A 15,404-nucleotide genomic window follows, 5' to 3' on the forward strand; every position below is an offset into this window, starting at 1 on the left:
CATCGAGAAATGCTGCCTTTCTGGCAGTGGATAAAATGGCCACGCATTTCAAGTGAGCGCTCTCACCCTTAATTGACAATGGCAACAAACAGTGCCAATGACTCAGGATCTCCTCATCCCATCTAAGCAATCTTGTAGATGAGGGCTGGCTCGGCCCGTTGCCTTTCAAACATTTCAGATACTGTTTCTTACTTTTTGGCCAGCTCTCTCACTGATTCTGGAAGACGACCAAGATATATCATGTTGTTGCTTTTACAATCCTGATTTTTTTCTCTGCTTTAAACAAAACGTTGCTTGATTTCCTAGGGGTGAAAAGAAAATCTGCCCCCTTCTTTTCATTTCCTCTCCCCACTGGGAATTCAGGGTGAGGTGGGATTGCCAGTAAGTGGCACCTTTTGGGATGGCATGCAAGACAAATGGAAGTCAGAGGCGTTTCAGTTGCACGTTGGTTAATGGACTTTTTACGGTTTACTTATGCATATACAGCTATGGCTTATTTCCTAAATTGCCATTTGGAGGAGGCAAAAAAAAAAAAAATCTCCTTACACCTCCAACATGACGTCCTATTGTACTTAGGCAGTGATAGTATTTGGCACACCAGTCATTTGATGTCACTCATTAAGTTATCACTGTACTAAACTCTTATTCATTAATTTACAATTTCACACCAAGTAAAAATTCCCTAAGGAAGCATTTGCAAACAGGCAGCCTCCCAGATGGTTGTTTTTCACCCATGTCAAGCTGCTATCACCCACTAATTTACACTGGAAACCTTAGAACCAAACTTAACACGGCCACAGTAACCTCCCTGGTGACCCCAAATATCCAATTGTTTAGTTTAGGTGGTTTCCTTTGCCTGTCTTGGGTGATCTGAGCTTTGATTGACTCTTAGGGAGAGAAGGTCTAAGTTCGTTCCCCTCCATGCAATCCCACTACACAGGGAAATGAGGATAAGATCTCTAAAGTTCTTTCTCTTCTTTTACCAGCAGAATATTTCCTTAATGGTGCAGAGTCTCCAAACTCATTTTGTGAGAGAACACACAGTGAATTGTATGCTTCACAAGAATGTCAGGGTTTCTTCTGTGAGCAAGCCACAGCACTGCTGTGGGACATTTAGTGAATATACTCTACTACAATGTCCTCTATCTCCCTTCATCTCTGTGAGAACACTCTGATTTGTGTTGATCGATGTGTTCGGCTTGGCCACTCTTTTATAAGGACTTCTCCTTAAAAAATGAGTACAAGTAGACTTCTCCTAAAAAAAAAATAGCATAAATCATGAATAAAGACCATTTCATAGGGTTTTAAAATGACAATGAAGTGAATAAAGTAGGACGATCACCAGAGAAAATTAAAGAAGTGGAAAATCCCGAGGACTGAGGGTAAACAGCGAGAGAAGGAGAGGAGAATAAGGCTAAGGATTGATGATCCGTTCATTGCATTTCGAAATGACAGAAGCAATTTGCCTAGAAACTCTTTGTACCTAATAAGAAATTCAAGTGTGCAACAGATGGGCTGACTGCCTAAGGTTTTGACTCCACAGGCTTTTAAAATCATTAATATTAAAATTAAATGTCAATTTGAAAGGATTGCACACATTTTTAACCTTTTTGCTTAATACATTGCTGTTCAGATAAATGAATGGAATTTCAGATGAAAACCAATCTTGTTTATGCCTATTCATTTGACTTGTTAGAAAATTATTTGCATTATAGGAGAAAAAGGGGAGAAATCTGAATTGAGCTTAGAATCTCTGAATGCTCTTACTTGGGACCCTCGAATTAGAAAATGGAAATTCATAATCATATATATAGCAGGTTGGTTAACTAGCTGTTTGCCATCTCTACTGGGTAAGTATAAGAAGAATAAAAATAGGCTGATGCTCTAAAGAGATGATTCAAATTAAGTAGATGATAAAAGCATCTTGTATCATGGAAAATGAAAAATTAGAATAAGACACAAGGAAACTTATGAAAGCTGAAACTCAACAACACTGCTTTGTTTTCCTGAATCTCATAAATGATCCTTTTTTCATAGTGTGCCCTCTTCCCACTTTACTATCCACATTTATTACAATCGTACAAAAGATTTGCATTTTCCTTCTCAAGTAGGTTTCCACCTTACAAAGTTTCTGGCTTTTGCAAGTCTTACTGTCATTAAACCCAAACCTCCGGCGCTGGCTGAAAATCTCCTGTGACTTCATCCATAGCCACTGGTGAGAGTCAGCACCCAGAGCCATCAGGGACTTTAAGCTTGTTGCCCACTGCTGTGGTGTGGACAGCTGAAACCCAGGCCCCGACAGGCAACTGGGGGGGGGGGGACCCAGACTCTGCTTCATGCTCTGCTGAAGAAGGAGGGGCAGTCTCCTGTACCGGTCGGTTCCAATTTGACGGTACACACACACACACACACACACACACACACACACACACTTTTTCTTCTTCTTTTTTAAAAAAAGACTACTTCAGCTGTGGCGGCCCTCTGCCCGGGGCGAGCCGTCGTGGCCTTCTGCCCGGGGTGGGCTGCGCTTGGCCCCCGGCTCAGGGCGAACTGTTGTGGCCATCGAGAGCAAGAAGGCAAGCAGCTGTAACCCAAGACCACCAGTAAGGTGATAAAGCATCCTCCCTCCCCCCCTTTATATCTACGCCCCTGTTCAGCATGAAGAAGCCAGAGAGTCGGCATCCAATTCCCAAATCAATAAGACAGTTGGTTTAATTACTATTGGAAAATGCTTGTCATTCCTCTGTAGCATCTGGTCCCCACTGGACCCTCATCATTTCCTTCACCTGCTCCCCCCACCGACCAAACTGTGCAGCTCTGCAACTGCATCCTGGCCCATCCTCACCCTTCTGCCCAACCCTCACCTCCTTGTACTCCCAATATGTTTTTCCCAATAAAAAAATATTTTAAAAAACCCCACAACTACTGCCGTGGATTCCAACTCACAGTCACCTAACATTGGGTGTCTGAGGCTGTAAATATATTTTTTTCAATTGAAATAAAATTTTTATTTTATACTATTATACTTACAAAGTCCATATACATTGTATTTCACACCGAATCATTCCCATTTCCTTTACCCATTCCTCCCTCTCTCTATCAAACTGTGCCACCCTGCGATTAACTCCCCTACATCCCAGTCCCCCACTCCCACTCATCCTCACCCACCTGCTCCCCCCACCCCTTGGATTGAGGGTGTAAATCTTACAGGAAGACTTCCCATCTTTTTCACACAATGCAACAGCTGATGACTTTGAATCTCCTATCTTTTTGAGCTCTGATGGCCTAGTGGAAAGGATTTGTGTTGTCAGTGCAAGGGTACATAATTTCAATTCACTAGCTGATCTGAAGGAGAAGGATTGGGCAATCTCCTCCCATGTAATTTACTGCCTCTGAAAAGCTGCTGGAGAGTCGGCTATGGTAGGTTCCAACTTGATGCTACACAATAACTACCTTTTGGTTAGCAGTCCAACATTTAATAAGTTATGCCATTAAGGCTCCTGCTCCTCTGGTGATTTTTAAAATTCAGATTATAGCTGGAAGCAGCTGTAAAGAAATAAAAAAGTGTATCATACTGGGCAAATCTCTTTCAAGTCCTAAAGAACAAAGACGATGGGTCTGAATAAAATGAAATCCTTGACAACTCAATCTTTTTTGTAAGTGTTTATAATAACTTTATAAAGTTCTGGTTTAATGATTCCTCTAAGCAAAACCTATTATTTGAAACAAAATTAAAATCATCCTGGTTACTTCATTGCTTGCAAATCTCCCCTACGGACTACTCCATCACCAGGCTTTCTCATGTCCTTCACCACATCTCTCATTGTCTTTACCTCTGTCAGATTATCTAATTTATTCCTTTTTTTTTAAATCTTGAGCAGTGGAAAATGTTACTTAAAACCAAATCACTAATCAACACAATCAACTCATATGTACTAAAGATCCTAATTCTAAAAGAAAAATCTGGGAAGAAAACTACAAGCTTAGACTATATAACATAACTGTAGGATTTCTGTGCAGCATTATATTGTTTCCTACTATCATATGCTGAGAAGAATAAAGAATATACTATGGACTTCCAGGAGAACAAACAGATTCACCCTGTAGAGGTTGAAACCAGGCTGCTCCTTGGAGGCAAGGATTCTAAAGCTTTGTCTAACATACTTTGAGCATGTTGCAAGGAGGGACCAGTCCTTGGAGAAGGGACGTCATACTTGGAGGGCTGAAGGGACAGCACTGAGAGGAAGATCCTCGATGAGAAGGATTGAGTCAGTGACTGGGGTATTAGGGGTGGGTATGTCAGAAACAATAAGGTTGGCACAGGTTAGAGCAAGTTTCAGGGCTATTGTACATAGGATCAATATAAGTCACAAGTGACTTGACGGCACATTACAAAAACAACAACAACTATCATAAGAATTCAAATCAACTGAGTATCTTAGTAAAAACATAGGCTGAAGGACCCCACTGCTGGAAATCAGCCATTCCAGAGGTTTGAGAGGGAATACGGTCTGCAAGGTAGGGGAATCAGTAAATTTAATTCATCTACCACATGCTATGGAGTTTAACATCCTAAAACCAATACTAGCAATAGTAATTGAAAATAAAGATAAATTTTAAAAAGTGTTCTTCATTTCCCCCCTCTTTTCTTCAAGTACGTTGTTATTCATGACTTTCTTCTATTTCTGGTGGGATAAATTAGTTGTCTACAATGTGAAGGAAACTTCCTTTAGTTACGGGATTAGCTAGCCAGCCAATCAGCAATCAATAGACCTGTTTTCCCTCTCTTCCTGTTTGCATTCCAGGCATGTTCCTGTGATTAAGAACAATTTGAACTCTGGCTGGGAAGCAAGGTGATGACAGGACGTGAGGAAAAATAAGTCACCTCAACAGAAATGATGCTTTTATTTGCTTGTCTGAGTCAAGTGAATGCTTTCTGATTCCTTCATGCCTAAATGCAGATTAAATAGCTTTTGATCATTATTTTAATAATGTTGTTGTTGTTGTTTTTGTTGTGTTTGTTATGTGCCATCAAGTCGTTTGCGTCTCATAGTGACCCCATGTACAACAGCCCTAAACCGTGCTCTATCTGTGCCAATCGCATTGCCTCTGACACACCCATCCCGATTACACCAGTCACTGAATCAATCCACCTCATAGAGGGTCTTCCCCTCGTGCGGGAATGTCCCTCTCCAAAGACCTGTCTCTCCTTGCAACATGTCCAAAGTATGTCAGACGAAGCCCCAGAATCTTTGCCTCCAAGGAGTAGCCTGATTTAACCCTCTCTAGGATGAATCTGTTTGTTTTCTTGGCAGTCCATGGTACATTCAATACTCTTCTCCAGCACCACAGCTCAAAGGCGTCAATTCTCCTTTTGTTCTCCATAGTGTCTTCCGAAATATAGAAAACCACAAATTATTTAATAGAAAATTACCAAAATTAGGACTTTTGTACTACCTACATTAAAATAACAAGTAACAAGTTCTTTGCAATCACTTGTTATTTTAATGTAGGTAGTAAAAAAGTCCTAATTTTGGTAATTTTCTATTAAATAATTTGTGGCTTTCTATATTTCGGAAGACACTATCCTTATAGTTGTATTGACTATTATATAGTTACACATACATGTGGAGTAACCAAAATAAACAAACAAAAATCTATTGTCTTTGAGTCCATTCTAACCATGATGGCCCTCTTTCAGTTAGGTGTAAGTCTATCTTTCTCTCAGGGAGTGGGTGGTAGATTCAAAACCACCTATTAGCATCTCAACACATAAGACACTATACCACCAGAGCTCGTGACAGTGGGAAGAGACAAGAAAGAAGCAGCTCCTGGGATTCAACAGGAGATGTTATCCAAAGAGTAGATAGTCCCAGAGGACTCTCAAAAGTACAGACATATCTGTTGGTGATAGGCATCAGGAAGAAATTATAGTTGAGGCAATATAACAGGCAGGTAAGATTGAGTCGGTCATAGGAACAAGGACTATAGTCACTGGAGTAAGGGACAGACAAATGCCAGACTGGGCGGGTGCTATCATTGGTCAGTAAGCTCGTGGCATCTCTGGCAAAGAGCCAATGTTCAACACTGAAAACCTTTAATAGCAAATTTCAGCAGAAGGAAAAAAATTATAGATTGAAATATTGGTTTTATTTTAGGACGGGAAAGATGAGTGGTATATCTCTTTATTGCAATATTTAGTGAGCAAACTGGGGAGGAGAATTATAGGATGACTTGAGCACTGGGATTAGCATCACCACCTAGATCTACACATTCTGCATTAAGCTTCTCAAAAATTACAGTGTTCCCCCCCCAAAAAAAATAAAAATACATAGAAGGCAGGAAAGGGTAGGGAAGAAGGACAAACAGAAATGGGGAACACAAAGAGGAAGTGAAGAGAGTGCTGAATGTGTATAAACGGTTAACTGGAAAACTACAGTGTCCTGCAAATTCTCACTCCAACCACAATGAAAAGAAAAAGAGATCATGTTCTGAGAAAGATTCAGCTCTTCTCACAGCATCACATGAACAATAGAGGTCAAAAAAGAATGATGGTGGTCGTTCTCACGGTTTTGATGATAAAAACAAAAGGTACAATATTAAAATATTGTCTTAAATAAAAGTGCTCTAATGATACCTTTGTTTCAAAATCCTTTTCTTCCTTTTACATATTTTATGAAAAGTTCTTTTAAGCAATCTTCCACAATGTTTCTGGGAGGAATGTTCCCTGTAAACTCCAAAAGAAATGTATTTTCACAGCTTAAAGACCATCTAGCCTGGTGACTATTACACAACAGTTTGTCTGAAGAAGTCCCATTTTTTTTCTCCTTGCCTTTTTTTTTTTTTTTTTTTAAAGCAAGCTATCTCAATGACACTCGTACCTTTGCTTGGAAAGATGTAACTTAAAATATCAGGAAAGAATATGAAATGCAGTTTGAAATTTTAAGAGGAAGGAGACTTTAAGAAAATGGAGCCAATAGCAAATAAATGAATGTATAAATACACAGATAAATGTATTAAATGTATGTCATAATTTAGAATGAATACAGCAAATTCCACATTCCTTCTGTTGATGAGTGAATAGATGAGTCCAACAATCTCTTCACCATAACTGGGCATACGCCTATCCAAACTGGCTTTCTAAGTTTACACTGGCTAAATTCCAGACTCCTTGATGATACTCAGGTGTTTCTATCATTTAACTTTTGTTCTTATTTCATCATTCCTCGAACCCTGTGCACTGGTCACTCACGTCTATTCTCCATTCCCTGAATTAAGAATGCTCATAACCCTATGAATTTGCTTATGCTGTTCCATTAGCCTGAAATAGGTTCTTTTCTCTCTGTTGAAGCATGTTCCATGCAGCTCAGAGGGCAGCCACCTTTAAAATCATCAGTCAATGTCTGTGTACCTTGATTTGTTCACTTAATTCTGTTTTGCAGTTAATTTGTCTCTTTCACTCAGTTCATTTGAGTCTTTGTCCCAGTCAAGAAGAAGAGATAAATTTTTATTCAAAGTTATATAGACACTGGTGCCTATGCCTACTACAAACTTTGGCACCAGCAGTCACTTAATAAGATTTTTTTTAAGTTAAATAACCGTCTTTGGAGTATGAGTATACATACAACTTAGATCCCAATTTAATATTTCAAGAAGATATGTTAAGTAGGAAAGGCAGACATCTCAGAAAAATATCTTGTTTTCTAATAAATTACTTTCTTGTTCTCTAATGAAACATCTATTTTAAAAGTGCTCAATGCATATTTTCTTTATTAAGCATTAATTATATCTTTTTAAATCTATTTAAATAGTATTGCATTTACTCAAATAAGTCTCTACTCCAAACGGAGCTCAAGAGCAGGTGTCTGTGCTAAATGTTTTATGCATATCAGGCAGATAAATTGTGTAGAGTTCAAACTAAGCTACTGAGGGTCAGTTTGCTTCAATCTTTTTCATCTGTCTTCATGAGTGTTTCCTTTATTTCTGATATTCTACTAAAAAGGGTTTGGTTTCCCTTCCATACTTAAAGTCTAGCTTGAATTTTTTGAGCAAACTCTCTTTGATGTCTTTGTTGGAAACACTCTGGAAGCAATAAGACCAATCTCTTAGGAAACAGAAACAGCATTCTAAGTTTATCCAAAGCTATGTCTCTGGCAAACCGAGGTAGCACATTAATGAGCTCTGAAGGGATGCAGGTCCAGTCCCCTGGACTGTGTTGCAGGACCTTGAGTGGGCAGGGACACTAATTGAATGGTAGAGCATCTTGGTGACAATGGAATTTATTTACTCCAGGGAAAGGAAAACACCATTGAAAGCAAATAACACCTAATTATATTCCTCTCTTTTTTCACGATTATTCTTAAGATTAATTTTCTTTCATTTCATAATAGATTATAGATCCATCATGTGAATTCAAATTGCAATTGCTTTGGGAGCTTGAGATGAGAAAAATGAGTATTCACTTGGGTTCCTCACCCTCTGGGGTCTGCATAAAAGAGACATTTAGAGAAAAATACAGGCAGATTCTTAAAATAGTCACTAAACACTTTATGTTTTAAAAATATACTCTCTCCAGGGAATTGTACTCAACTTGGAGACAACAGCTGCTATTCAGGGAGGTCTTTTCCTAGTCATATCTTCCAGCTGGGGTGAACAATGTCTCAAGAAGACAAAGTTACTTTTCCCAGGTTAGTAGAGTTTGCCAGAGGAGCTAAGTGAGGGAAATATTAAAAAGAAGTGCTTGCTTTATTTGTTCATCCCAGAGTTGAAAAGTAGAAATAAGTAAGAGAAGTTTTAAAATGTTAAATTTTAAATGGATAAGCTACAACCCTTTTTCTCCTTTTTGTTACTAAATCAATAGCTGATAACCAAGATAATCTTAAATCTACCTGGAAGATGCTAATATATCATGCTTTCATTGGTGTTTAGGGAGGCCTAGTGGCAAGGAACTGTTTTACAATTCCAAAGGCGCACAGTTCAAGTCCACTAGTTGTTCCATGGGAGAAAGATAGGTACTCTCCTCCTGTGCAATTTACAGCCTCTGAAAACCCACTGGAGGCTTAGCTATGAGTTGATTCTAACTTGACAGCACACACCACCAACGACATTCCTCTTATGGGCTATACTGTTGATTCCAACTCAGAATGAACTATTAGGGTAGAAGCAGGAAATGACCCATAAGATATCTTAGGCTATAGTTATGGGAACTGATTGTCAAGTCTTTTCTTCTGCTGAGCACTTGTTGGGTTCAAACCTCTGAACTTTCATTTAGCATCGAAGAGCTTAACTAACATGTCACTTTGGTTCCTATTAAGACAACTATTTTAAAACAATCTACCTGTTGATAGCTATGTAATGACAGTGTGTTAATAATTGACAATATGTCATGCACTTTATCTGTATTTGTTCATTTAATCTTCACAGTAATGCTGGGAGGTTGCTAGCAAAGACCTTCAATTGAAAGTTTCAGAAGAAGCTGAGTTTTAGAGAAGTGAGGCCATCTGACCAAGTTCTCATCTCAAATGTGTGAGTGGAAGCTGGGCTCACCCTGGTTGCTCTTTGTAAGACCTGAACTCTACACTGTCTCACACTGTTTCTCTAGGGACGTGATTCTTTAGAATCACTTAATCAGTTCTTACAAACTTTTTGTAAGAAGTCTTAATGGCATAATGGTTAAAATACTCAAAAGCTAAACAAAAGGTCAGTGGTTTGAACCGAGCTGCTATGAAGGAGAAAGAGAGAGCTGTCTGCTTCTGCAAGGATTCACAGCCTGGAAACCTGTCTTCACAGTCTGTCTTCCCAGGGTTGGAATGAGTCAGAATCAACTCTATGGTAACAGGTTTGGTTTTCAAGGTGTTGGTCTTTGTGAAAATGCAAAATTATGTTAAAGCAAATCTCCAACTCAATAATTAGGTACAAAAGAATTACTTGTAAACTATAATTGTCTGAAGAGAAAACTATCAACAAAATTTCTCACTAACTCTTCTTGCGCCACAGTTTGATGTTTTTCAATTTGTAATGGTATTTGAACTACATAATTTTGTTATTTGTTTTTATTAAATCTTTTGACATCCTGTTTAATGATAAAGCAAATGAGAAGGCACTTCAATCCATTATTTGACCCTTAACAACTCTTGCTTAACTTGACTTCCGAGATAGCACACTCTTCCTTCCTCTTGGCCTTCCTTCGCCAAGCTCTTGCTTACTCCTCCTTATCATGTTGATATTCTAACCAAGAGGCTTAGTTCTTTAACCTCTATATTTATCCTCATCCTCTTGACCAGCTCAGAAACGTGGAGGAATAGTCCCAATCATCGCCATTATTGATTCAGAAATCTGAAACATTTCAGATAGTAATTCCATTATTCCATTTGCTCCCTGATTTTGATAGTCATCTATTCAACGGCCTTCTTAGATTATCCTCGTATGTGTGGCTAGCTCATGATTTAAGTTGTCAAAAAAATAAATGTCTGATTTTCAACTTGAAAATTTTCTCCTGATAGAAGAAAAACTGATAGTTATTAGTTTTTTGGGTTGTTTATTTTGGCTTTGTTTTCCTGGTAAAAACAATGCCACTGTTTTAGCTTTCCAAGTCTCAAACCCTGGAAAAAGCTTTGATTCCTCTCCTTTCTCACACTTCACAAGAAATCTTAGAGTAAATTCTCTCATTTAATCATCAGAATATTTCTAGAACTTGGTGATTTCTCTGACCTGAGCCATTTTTATTTATGGATTTTTATTTTTCCCCCAGTAGCCTTGTAACTGGTTTCTCTTTCCTCTTCACTACCCTCATAAGTAAGTTATCACCAGTCAAAACATTTTGGTGTTTCTTTCTCTCAAATTATTATTTATTTTTTAAATATTATTATTTATGTCTTTCTCTCTTCTAACCCTTCACATGACTTTCAATGTCATCAGGAAGCTCTGGGGGCTTACTGGCACAAAATTACACTGCTAACCCAAAGGTATGTGGTTCAAATCCACTCGCTGCTCAGTGAAAGAAAGGTGGACTATCTCCTCCTTTGCAATTTGCTGCTTCTGAAAATACAATGGAGGGTCAGCTATGGGTCAGTTCTGATTTGGTAACTCAACAGCAATTTCATTGAGTGACAACCATTTTCTGGCTCCCTTTCTGACTTCACTTACACACTCTCCATTTTAATAAACCTTGATCATGTCAAAGATAGTCCTGCCTCAGTTGCTTTTACTTGGTGCTTTGTAATCTTTCCGTGGCTCACTCCCTCACTTTCTTCAGGTCACTGCTGAAATATCCCTCTTCACGGAAGACTTCCCTGATTACTGGATGAAAACGCAGCCCTCCTTTACTTAGAGGAGCCCTAAGCCGTAATGGTAAGCACCAAGCTGCTGACTTAAAGGTGAGCGGTTATAACCCACCCAGTGAATCATGGGGAAAAGACCAGGTATACTGCTGTCATACATATCTAGCCTAGAAAACCTGATGTGCCACTTCTGCTCTGTTACATTGGGACAATTTGAGGCTGCATCAACTTGACAGCATACAACAAAAGCACTCTCTTAATCTTGCTTCATTTTTAACCTTAACTGTTTTCACATTTGACATGTTATAAACTTATTTGCTCATTGTATGCCACTCCCAACCATGATGTAACTGAAGGGTGAGGACTTTTCTATGTTTCTAATATTCCTTCTCCAGCTCTTGGAACAATGCCTAGCAAGAATGAGATGCTCAGTTAATACTGACTGAAAGAAAAATTAAAGGGAAACTAGTGAAATGAACAGTAAGAATTCTATAAGAAATCCTTATTATTGGTGGCAAGGATCCTCTTATGACCAGCAAATGTAGACAACTTAAAATAATTTGGAACAAAAGAAATAATGTGCAAAGGAATAGGTTAAACCAAAATTAAATGCTGTTGTGATTTTTGTTGTAAAAGATAACTTCAAATCTATAACTCAGATAATACACAGATAAACTGAAAGGGTTCACTTTTTTCAGTAGAAAAGTGACAAGGAGTCTTTTGAGATGACTTCTTAATTTGGAGCTTAGTCTACCTACCAGACCAAATTTTGTATTCTATAAGCTTTGAACTTCTGGAGTGACAAGTATACAAGTATATGTTCTTGCTGCCTTAAGAATCTGTGCTATAGTGGATTATTCATAATGGTGTTTCAAGACATTGGCTTTTACCTCATGACTAGGTGGGACTGAGCAAATAGTCGATGTTTGAGGCTTACTAAAGGAATAGGGAAGCTTGATAATATCTTAAATAAGGTAAATGACATCTTTGAGGCAGAACTATGTAAATAAGCTCTGGTGGCCTAGTGAGTAAGGAATTGTGGTGCCAATCCAAAGGCAGGCAATCTGAATCCAGCAACTGCTAAGGAGTGAAAGATGAAAAATATCCTCTTGTGCAATTTATAGCCTCTGAGAACCTGCTGGAAAGTCAGCTATGAGCCAATTCTAATTCAATGGAGACCAGTTACTTTTTAAAGCAAATAAATGTTATTTATTTAATAACAAATAATGATAATTTAATAAATAGAATGCTAATATAGGGATTGGTCAGCTGTCCCATCCCACCCGACTAAAATGAAACGCTGGTGCTCTAGTGGTAAGAAGCTGCATTGCAATCTCAAAGGCACACAGTTTACTCCGGAAGAAGTTTGGACAATCTCCTCCCGAGTGAATCACTGCCTCTGAAATCTCACTGGAAGGTCAGCTGTGGGTCAATTTCAGCACACAACCACAACATCAACAGATGTGGGAAAGAGGGATCTCGCTACTGTCAAGAAGAGTCACAGAATAGAATACACATTTTGGATTTTCAATCTTTGCATGAACCAGAGAGGAAGAGCTGTGGCAATGGAGAGATGGAGTTAAATATAGACATAAGGACATAGACACGTAGTGGCAGTGGCAGGAGGCATGGTAGGAGCAGCAGAGCTGGTGGAGAATCGAAAAGATCAGCGCAAGATAGAGTGAGCCCACCTACGGAGCTTGAGCTAAGCACCATCATGGGCAGAGTGACATGTGGTACCATTTAACAGACATAAGAGAGCAGAGGCTATTATCATGGTATCTAGGGTCAGAAACAAATCTACCTGTGAGGACATCTGAAAAGAGGTGGTTTTGACTGAAGAACTGTATCCTGAGTGCTTCCAACCTGCATGGTGACCTGTTACTTTGTGAATAAACCACATGATTTTTATAGTCTTGGTGAGTTCCATGCGGCCACTGCAATATATTGTAACTAGTAGAGAAGCAATGAGAGAGAGAGACAGAGAGAGAGAGAGAGAGTTGAAACTGGAAATATTAAAAGGTGTGGCATGGGAGGGGACCTTATTAAAATCACCTTTATAATGCCAGTGCTGTTGAGAAAGATTCTTCCCCTTTGGGGAAGTTATATGCTGCTATCCTCACACATTATTATTTTTATAGGATCAAATAAGACAGCCATATGTAGTAAGATTAGATGGTGAAGTGAAATAATCAAGAATTCTATATTTTTGCATTTGGTCTTTATGTACTTACATATGGCCTTGGGGGAGAAAAATTGCCTTATGGGTTCATCTTTGTCTGCAAAATCAGGTAGTTTGCCTAATGCACTTCTAAGAGGTTACGTGACAAAATCTTTCAAGTTCTTCAAATAAATTTAACAGCAGCTGCAAAACCAATCTTTATAGCTTGTTTATCAGGCTGTATATAAACAGGACCATTCATGCAATGTTAAATTGATCCTGTCTTATAATCCTTGCTCTAGTCTAGCATCATGTACAACAAACAAGAGTGAACTATCTACTCACCTAATAACAGTTGCTATGAACATTAAGAACATAAAGCCATAAGCCCAATTTAACATTATTACCAAACTAGTCTCTAGCATGGTCAACAGAGAACTCCCAGAAGTGCACGCTGCATTTAGAAGGGGTCAAGGTACTAGAGTTATCGTAGCTAATATTAGAAATGTTAGATGGATCTTGACTGAAAACAGAGAGTACCTGAGGAATGTCTGTCTGTGTTTCATTGACTATTCAAAGACATTTGACTGTGTGGATCACAACAAACTGTGGCTAACTCTGAGAAGAGTGGGAATCCCAGAGCACTTGATAGTGCTAATATGAAATCTATACTTGGACCAGGAGGCAGTCATCAGAACAGAGAAAGGAAAACTGCATGGTTCAAAATTGGGAAGGTGTATGCCAAGGATGTGTCCTGTCTCCATACCTTTTCAACCTACATGCAGAACAGATTATCCAGGAGACTTGGCTGTATGAGAAGTGTGACATCATGATTGGAGGAAGATTTATCAACAATCTGTGTTATGCAGATAACACAATCATGCTTGCTGAAACTGAGGAGGACCTGAAGCACTTGCAGCAGAAGGTCAAGGACTTCATCCTTCAATATGGATTGAGGCTCAATGTCAAGAAGACAAAGATTCTCACCACTGGGCCGATTGGCAGCATCATGATAGATGGTGAAGAGATTGAGATTGTTCACAGCTTTAGTTTGCTTGGCTCCACAATCAACAGTCTTGGCACCAGCAGCCAGGAAATTAAAAGGCGCATTGCCATGGGAAAGTCTGCTGTTAGGGACCTCTCCAAAGTACTGAAGAGCAATGGTTTCACTCTGGAGATTATGGTGTGCCTGATACAAGCCAGGTCTTTGTAATCACTTGCTATGCATCAGAGAGCTGAATAATATCTAGGGAGGATAGAGGGAGAATTGATGGATGCCTTTGAGTTGTGGTGTTGGAGAAGAGTAGTGAATATATCATAAACTGCTAAGAAAATGAACAGGTTCACCCTTGAGAGGTTTAAACCACCCTGCTCCTTGGAGACAAAGATTCTGAGGCTTCGTTTGACATAATGTGGACATGTTTCAAGGAGAGACCAGTCCTTTGAGAAGGACATCATGCTTGGGAGGGTGGAGGGACAGTGCAGGTGAAGAAGACCCTCTAGGAGGTGGATTGATTCAGTGACGAGGGTAATGGGGGTAGGTGTGACAGAGACAGTGAAATTGGCACAGGATAGAGCAGCGTTTAGGGCTGTTGTACCTAGGGTCACTATGAGTTGCAAGCGACTTGTCGGCACATAACAAAAACAAGTCTCTAGCATAAACACATTATTGAAAGCATTATCAATTTCTCCTGAGGCCATTTTAGTTTTTATTCAATGAATTACAATGTCAGTGTTAAGAACATTCTAGTTTCAAAAACAGCTAGTTAAACAATAGATTTAAATAGAGAAAAGGAAAGTTTTTTATTTGATATAGAATAAATCCATTTACAATGCAGCTTCCTTATTAAAAGCCAAACAAAAAAAACCCCATAAGATAATGTGTCATGCCTTGGAGATAAGTTGTAATTTATAAATATGTCAAAGTCATCTTTGTGTTTTGGAAAACAATAGTGTAAATTTTC

Source organism: Elephantulus edwardii, unplaced genomic scaffold (genome assembly GCF_000299155.1).
Source record: "Elephantulus edwardii isolate Elephantulus edwardi_28Jun2011 unplaced genomic scaffold, EleEdw1.0 scaffold00002, whole genome shotgun sequence".
Lineage (NCBI taxonomy): Eukaryota > Metazoa > Chordata > Mammalia > Macroscelidea > Macroscelididae > Elephantulus > Elephantulus edwardii.